Here is an 8,543-nt window from a genome sequence, read left to right on the forward strand (position 1 = left end):
GGCAAAACGTATACGAAGAAACACAACACGAAGAATCTTCGTGTTCGTTTACTAATCTCCCTGGTCCCTTCTCCATCTAGCCTTCCTTATCTATGCAGCATCGCAGGGGTTAACGGGTGTGGAAATCCGTAGGGTCGCCGTCAGGAGTTAAAGGGCCGTGTGAGCGACTCTATTGGTCGCCTGCAGGGGCCTCCTCTGGCATAAACCAGTTGGTTGGAGATCAGAAGTTAATCAAAACCTATATCACCAATGTGAAAAAGTAATTGCTCCCATAAACTTAATAACAGGTTATACTACCCTTGGGGTCAACAACCGCAATGTTAGCGATAACTGGCAGTGAGTCTTTTGCATTGCTGTGGAGGAATTTTGGCCCAATGTTCTTTTGCAGAATTGTTAATGTTCTTTGGCAGAATTGTTTTCATTGGAGGGTTTTCGATCATGAACTTTCTTTTTTTAAGGTCATGCCACACATCTCAATCAAATTCCTGTCAGGACTTGTTTGTTTCTTTTGAGCCATTCGGAGGTGGATTTGCTTGTGTGCTTCGGATCTTTGTCCTGCAGGACAGTTGGGGCTCAACTTATAAAGGAAATAGAAGCTAAAGCTAAGAGCAGGTCTGGAATCAAAGAATAAAGGGGAACTGTAGCGAGGAGAGGAGAAACCAGAAATAAGCAGCTATGGGGCCAGACAAAACTGAATTGGCCAGTTTCAAAGATGTCCCAAATACTTAGAATGACCAGATGTCATAGCTCCAAGTTGAAAAATGTGCATTCTTAGATGTGGCCTTTTACCTTCCATACAACCCGACAAATCTATGCATGAGTGATATCACTGTACTTGGAAAATGTTGTTGAACACAATTTGGGTTGTTGTTTGGCAGTGACAGATACCAGTAACTGTAAATTCATACCTGTAGTACAATTTGTGTGAATATAAACCACAAAATAAATTACTGCCACTAACTTTGGCAAAGGCTAGTGGTAGAATTAGTTCATGGAAAGTATGTGAAATACCCGAGGTAGTCTAGTTTTCGAAAATATATAGTTTGATAGGGTTAAATTGAATCAGATGGCTTCAAGGATGTCCCAAATAGGGCATGGGGACATGATTACCAGATTTAAAAAAATGGTTTTGATTTAGCAAAATGCAAATTATTCTTATTGTCCTATGTATAACTTGCAAAAAAAGTGTGACATTTTCACTAAATTTTATCTGTGTTTTATAGGAATTTGGTTAATATTATCATAATAATGGTATCTAAAGAAAGTCTTTCTTGTTCTGAAATAAAACCCAATAAATAATATATGGGTACAGCAACTGAGAGAGAAAAAAGTTACAGCTAAACACCAGCACTGCAAAAATCTTAAAGCAGCCTGGTCCTTAAGGGGATAAGAAGACCAGTGAGGACTTCCTATTGTTTACTTTTTTCATATGAGCTGTTTGTATTAAAATAAATCATAGGGGCTCTATCTAACGTTAAAATGGACTTTAATATGTATATGTAATAAATTGTGCAGTGCAGTTAGAAAGATACCTGTAATACAACGGATGTAAAACAATTTCTTAAAAGAAAAATTACACAATTTAATCCATATTCTCTCTGAAAAGATTGTCCTAGAGCCCAATCCATGTAGGTTTTTTTTTGGCGTGACATTTTGGGTACTTGAAAACCCTGCTTTAGCTATGCACTTAACAGGAACAGCTGAGCGCTTCCTACAGTAACGCTTATTGGACATTGACCTTTAAAAGGTATATTCAAGTCAAGAAGTTGAATCCACTATAGAACAATACTCCCTTGCCCCACCTCCAAAAAGCCCTAGAAATTACTATTACAGAGGTTAAGAATCCTTGGAGAACAACTTTTGCCTGATGAGGTTGTAAGTATTGATGTCCTGGATCCTGTTTTTGCCTCCTTCAACTTTAGTAAGATCCCTGAGAGCTCTACTGCTTCCTCCAACCTTCAGGGGACAGCTTTTTTTCTTCCCCTTAAAGCTTCAGGGTCTTCTCAATTTGTCAAGTGGATTGTGCTCCAAAAGTGATAAGGCCTCAGTGGATGCCAGGTCCCCAGTCTTGCAACGGGATGATGTAAGGCCCCAGGTGGAAGAATACAGCTTCACAGAGTATATGAGTTCATTTTCCAAGATTGAGATTGAGTGTGTGTTAGCATGAGTGGTGTGAGAGGGAATGTTTACTTGTGTGTTAGTATGAGTAAGTGTGTCTAATTTGTGTAAGCGTGTTTACATATGCGTGCTAAAGTGTATGTTGGAGGGGGGCAAGGGGCAAAGAGCACAGACAAGTTTTTTGGAGGCAATGATGGCATAGACAATCTCTTTGAGGGAAAAAAAAGGCACAGACCAGCTGTTCTGGACAAAGATGGCACAGATAAGCTGTTTGAGGGCACTGACAAGCTAGGGGCAAACATAGCACAGACAGGCTGTAAAGAGGTTAGGATGGCACTGATAAGCTGTTTGGGGGCAAAGGTGCCCCTGTGGGGGAGGGGGCAATTTTCACACCAAGGCCCTGTGGTTTTTAGTTATGCTAAACAGTCTCAATAGATTCAAATATGCACGGGTGCTGTACACACTATCAAAAGATTCAGTCCGTAAGAAAGTGAAGGGAGTACTCATTGGACTTTTTCAAACCTCAAAGTGCTCCCTTCATTTTCTTTGGAATATATATATATATATACCACCCCCCCATCATAGGTTATAAAATATAGAGTTCTAGAGAACTGCCGCAGCTTTTCAGCACAACTAAGTGTATTAATTACAACAATATGCCAGCTCAGACCATATATGTAAATGATAAGGTGAAAACAGCTATCTCACATGGGTGCTCAAGCGGAAAGGAACACCCACTCCAACATGGAAATCAACCAGAGAAAGAAACACCAGCACTCTATGAATACAAAAGTAATCAAATAGGTGTATAGTGAATACAAGTATCTTTTATTTGCATGCTTGATCCTATGTTTAAAAATATATATTCAAAAAATGTAAAGAAAAAATAAATAAATAAACAAAAAAGTATACAGTAAATGTCACACCAGCCACAGGGTGAGACGGCTTGACACGTTTTGCACCACAAGTGCTTTATTGTTTCTTTCTCTGATTGATTTAAGTGTATTAATTAATACTACCTAATGATGATTTAATTGTAGCAAACATCAGTGGCCTAAAAATCTTGGAGAATCAAATGGTTTCTTTCTGGGTTCTGGGTATTGGGTGGACATAATTCAGAACAGGTGACTTCTAGCTAACATTTAAAGTTATATGTAAAGGAGAGTTTGACAGAATGAATTAGAAAATTCCAGAGAATAAATACAGCATGGACAAAGGATCGGCAGTTGAAGTTGTATTCTTGAGGATATGGAGAGTCAGTAAAAGGACGAGTGCAGTGGGGCAGAAGGTGAAGGGCAAAGGGTGAAAGGAAGTTTTATTCATGTGAGGTAGGTTTTTAAAATACATTTGTATTGATTGTTGTAATTTGTTACCAATTTCAATGGTTAATTTAGTTTATAGAGCTGTAAAATAGTGAATTTGGAAAAAAGTGACAGATCAGTTTATTAACAAGGGACAATGTTAAAATCCTGGGGTGCGGACATGCATTACAAATACATTTCAGATAACTATAGATTAAAACAAGTCGGGTAATGTAACAAAAACTCAACATATGATCAACATGTTCTAGGTCAAACCATTGGCAGCTGACCAAAATAGTGGTTGCTGGTTGATGAGGCTCCTTTGTGCTGAACAAAGCCTAAATCAGTTAAAAAATAATGTGTGCTGGTTAGTATCATAATACATTTTATACATTTTGTATTTTCTTAAAGAAGAAGACCAGGTTAACAACTTAAATTAGGCTGAAGTCTCATTTTCTAATTGTATATTGGACTCCATGTATAAAAAAAACCCTGAAGACCACTAACTATAAAGGTTTGATTTTCACTTGAGTCATCTGTAGTACAATTGCACCATTCATTATGCATTACCATATTAACCCCTTAAGGACAATGGGCGGTCCCTAAACCCATTGAAAACAATGCATTTTGAGCCCGTACATGTACGGGCTTTGTCATTAAGGGGTTAAACCTTAATTAGAAATAATATTCTATTGTTAGAGTTTTGAGTGGGTAGATACTCCGCTCATAGGATATAAAGGGCACTGGTGGACTTCAGCAGTGGTGAAATACAGTCCCTATCATGATTTAGCTGGTTCAGAATTATGGGCATGGTAGACCCCAAAAGCTTAAGTTGCATTCATCACTAAGAAAAGGGAATAACATTCTTTTTTTTTAAAGTTTCCAGGACTTTTCAGTTATTTAGGCGGTGAGTTTGGGGTCACTTTTCATGGAAAACAATGACATTTCTAGCTGTGCTAATATATTTGCAAAAGCGTTTTCTAATGAAAAATTAGGCTTTTAAACTTGGATTAGCTAACACAACATTAACCTTACACTGTATTTCACTGGATAATTATTTGGTGTTGTTTCAACGGACAAAAGTTGCTTTTGTTTCACAAGGAAATTTCTAAGTGACCTGTGATGGAACCCTCCATCACTGGGACGACTGGAGAGGCCTGAGAGCCAGCCTCCTCCCTATCGACTATGGGCCCTGGGTTTGTAAAGACTTCTGTGTCTACCCCCAGAAGTAGATCAGCTCATCATTTGCTGAGGGGATTATCTCTGGCAGACAGCCAGGATATGCAATCAGGGAGTGACCACCATTGTTTCAGTTTATTGTTGTATAAGTCAGTTCACCCCCAGTTCTGGCCAAGCCGGGTAAATGATTTTGGCCAGTAATAGATAGTGGAGGTTGGGATTTCGAAAGGGGTCAATACCCCATTTGAGATCCAGAGACCCACCCTCAGAACATCTATGCCCTCAAGGACTAAATGCCAAAAGGAACCTACATAAAGGCCAGGAAAGAATTCAAGATTTTCCTGTTGCTGTTTTGAAATATCCACGGAACTATTAAAAGCAAATCAAAGTGAAAAATTAATGAAACCTACATTGTTTACACTCATTTATATCACAAGTGAATCATTGGTACATGATAACACCGGATTAGATGAATACACAATTATAACATTGTTTCCAATAATAAAATTGTTATTAAATCAAGTTAATATTTGTCATTTATCAAGATATAATTTATTGGCACATTTCTATGGCAGTGTATTGTTTACCAGTACTGCTTACTCAGCTACTTGTTAAGGTACGACTCCTACTCAACTATCTGAAGAATGGTTAGATGAAGCCAAACGTACTTTAGCTCTCTGGCCACTTGACTCATAAAGAAGTCAAATTACAGATAGCGAGAATTATATTGTGATATAAAATGTCGTAAAAATTATTTAAAAAATATTCAGGTGAATTTTAACCCCTTAACGACAATCCCCGTACATGTACGGGGTTGCCGTGCAACGTGTTAACGACAATGCCCGTACATGTACGGGCTGCCGTTAAATAGCTGCATCGCCGCTTTGCAGCATCCACGGAAGCCTCACAAGTGAGGCTGACCGTGGATCCGGGGAGGGCTCCTAAGCATAAACTGTGTTGCTGACATGCCTCAGTATCGAGGCATGCCAGCAACACTACCCCCTACCCCGATCGCCTTGTGATTGCTCCGAGGAGCAACCACAAGTGCCATCCTGTGAATATCCAGACCCTCTTGAGAACTCTCGAGCTCCTCCTGCAGGTTGAATGCAGGTACTGCATCCAATCATGCAAGGTCAATGGAGCCCAGCTCACTAATGAGAGTGACTAGTAATAAAAAAAAAAATTAAAAAAATATGGTAACATGTAAAAATCCCCACTGTCACCAAAAAAAAAAAAAGTTTTTAATAAGCAAGTCCTAAAATTCTTTATCTTTACAAAAATTCCAGCATGGAAAGAGTTAAAATATTGGCATTACAAATGCCCATAGGGTGCCTAGTATTAAAAAATATATGAGTTGATGGGGTAAATTGAATTGGCCGGGTTCAAAGATGTCCCAAATATGGGACATGGGGCAGATGTCTAAATGGCAAAAAAATACACACCTCACAAAGGCGGCATTTTACCTCCCAAATAACCCTACAAACCCATGCATGGGGGGTATCACTGCGCTCAGGAGATGTTACTGAACACATATTGGGGTGTTGTTTGACACGGACATACACCAGGAGCGATAAATTTATACCTGAAGTACAACATGTGTGAAAAAAATACAAAAAAAATTTACTACCATAAAGTTTCACTAAGGGTGGTGGTAAAATTAGTGCATGGAAAGGGTTAAAATACCAGCATTTCCGATACCTTGGGGTGTCTAGTTTTTAAAAATATATGATTTGATGGGGTAAATTGCATTGGCCGGCTTCAAAGATACCCGAAATGGCACATGAGGGGAAGAATTACCAGATTTGGAAAAAAAGGTTTTGAAATGGCAAAACGCTACCTATACTTATTGCCCCATAACGTGCAGAAAAAAGCAAAAAAACATAAAAACATTGGGTATTTCTAAACTCAGGACAAATAGTAGAATCTATTTAGCAGGTTTTTTCATTAGTTTTTGCAGATGAGTAAAAGTTTTCTGTTTAAAAAGTGAGAAAAGGTAATTTTTTAACAAAAAATCCCCATATTTTATCATTTTTTTTATAGTAAATTAGATGATATGATAAAATGAATGGTATCTAAAGAAAGCCCTGTTTGTCCTGGAAAAAACAATATATAATATGTGTGGAAGCACGAAATGAGAAAGAAGAAAATCACAGCTAAACAGTAACACTGAAAAACGTTAAAAGAGCCATCGTCCCGCAATATACTACGAGTAAAAACTCCTATTGTCCTTAAGGGGTTAAAATAAAAAGTAGAGCCCAAGGACAACATGACAGACTCTCCTTTATCTATTTAGTCATTCCAATAGTATGTAGGTACTACTACACATAAATAATGTTTTGTTTTACCATCTATGTTGGGTGCAATACTAATGCTTCTCATTATTATAGGTGTTGACCACTAAAAGTGATGGTGTGCCATGTTACCTTCCACTTAGAATACTTGAACACACTTATAACACTGGATGTGGATTATGGAGAAGCGTAATATACAATTCTGCTATTTCTGTTGTAGGTAAATGGCAGAGTCTCGCTGTATACCACATAAAATGCTACATAACACATGCTGTATGTTGTAGTAAACTCCAGAAAAGTTGTTTAACAATTTCATAATTTCTGTATGCAATTAATCTTAATGGCTTTAATTATGCAGGGGACACTTAAGCACAACATGAATTACACTTTCTAGTGTGTTAAATAATAAACCTTTGCAGATGTGTCCTTATTCTTTCATTTGATGATAGCAGCAGAGTAGAACAACACATTTAACACAAGCAAAAACCCAATTTGGCTCATAAGAAAGCTCTTTCCTCAATCCCGCAACACCCAGCATTTCATAATGACAGTTTTAATGCTCTGTTGATCAAGCTAATGTTCTCATTGAAAAGGGACTTTGTAAACCAATAAGTAATTAATGAGTATCATAATATGTAATTTTCCATAGGAGTTTGTTGACTAAACAGTGGGCTGTAGGTGAGTTGCAGTGAACTTGGACCTTTTCTGTCATCACACTAACTCTGAAAATTACAGACTTGACCTTCAAGACTTGTAATTAATCTTATAAGATAATAGTTAACCCCTTTTTAAAACCCTTTTTATAACAAACAACTTCTCTGTATCTTCTGTGCCCCTTGCCTCCCCTTCCAACATACACTCTGACAGACATCGATAAACAAATTTACACACATCTGTAAACACATTTACGCAAATTACACACACTTACTCACTCAATAACACACATGTACACATTCATTCTAACACACACGCCATCTCACCCCACTTATACATCCATGGTCACACACACACAATTACACATCCATGGTCACACACACACAATTACACATCCATGCTCGCACACAATTACACATCCATGCTCACACACACACAATTACACATCCATGCTCTCACACAATTACACATCCATGCTCACACACACACAATTACACATCCATGCTCACACACACAGTTATAGACTGTGGTTTGTTTTGGCCTACACTGCGCACAAACTGCAGCTCCCATGAAATACATTTGGTCATTAGTGGCTGAACACCATTACATTACATTTATTTATATAACTCCAGTGGAGTCCATAGTGCTGTTACAAGAGGGTCCTGCTATTGTGAGCTTACAATGTAGACTGGGGTAGTTGTCACTAATCTTTACTACCCCATTTATTGTAAACAAACGTTGTGATGTTGTGCATTTTTCCTTATAATGCATAACTGCATTGTTGCAGAATTAATGCATCTCCCTCCGGAAAAAAATCAAGCACTCTCCAGTTCTACACAAAGCGGTAGTAATTAGTATCATGTTAATTAGAGATGCATATTCATCAATTTTAAGTTTTCAATATTATTTTGCAATAATTCAATTTTATAATTAACACTTTTTAGGAATTTTGGGACTACAGGATAATTTACATAAGTTATGGTAAATAACCACAGGATAT

Source organism: Spea bombifrons, chromosome 5 (genome assembly GCF_027358695.1).
Source record: "Spea bombifrons isolate aSpeBom1 chromosome 5, aSpeBom1.2.pri, whole genome shotgun sequence".
Classification (NCBI taxonomy): Eukaryota; Metazoa; Chordata; class Amphibia; order Anura; family Pelobatidae; genus Spea; species Spea bombifrons.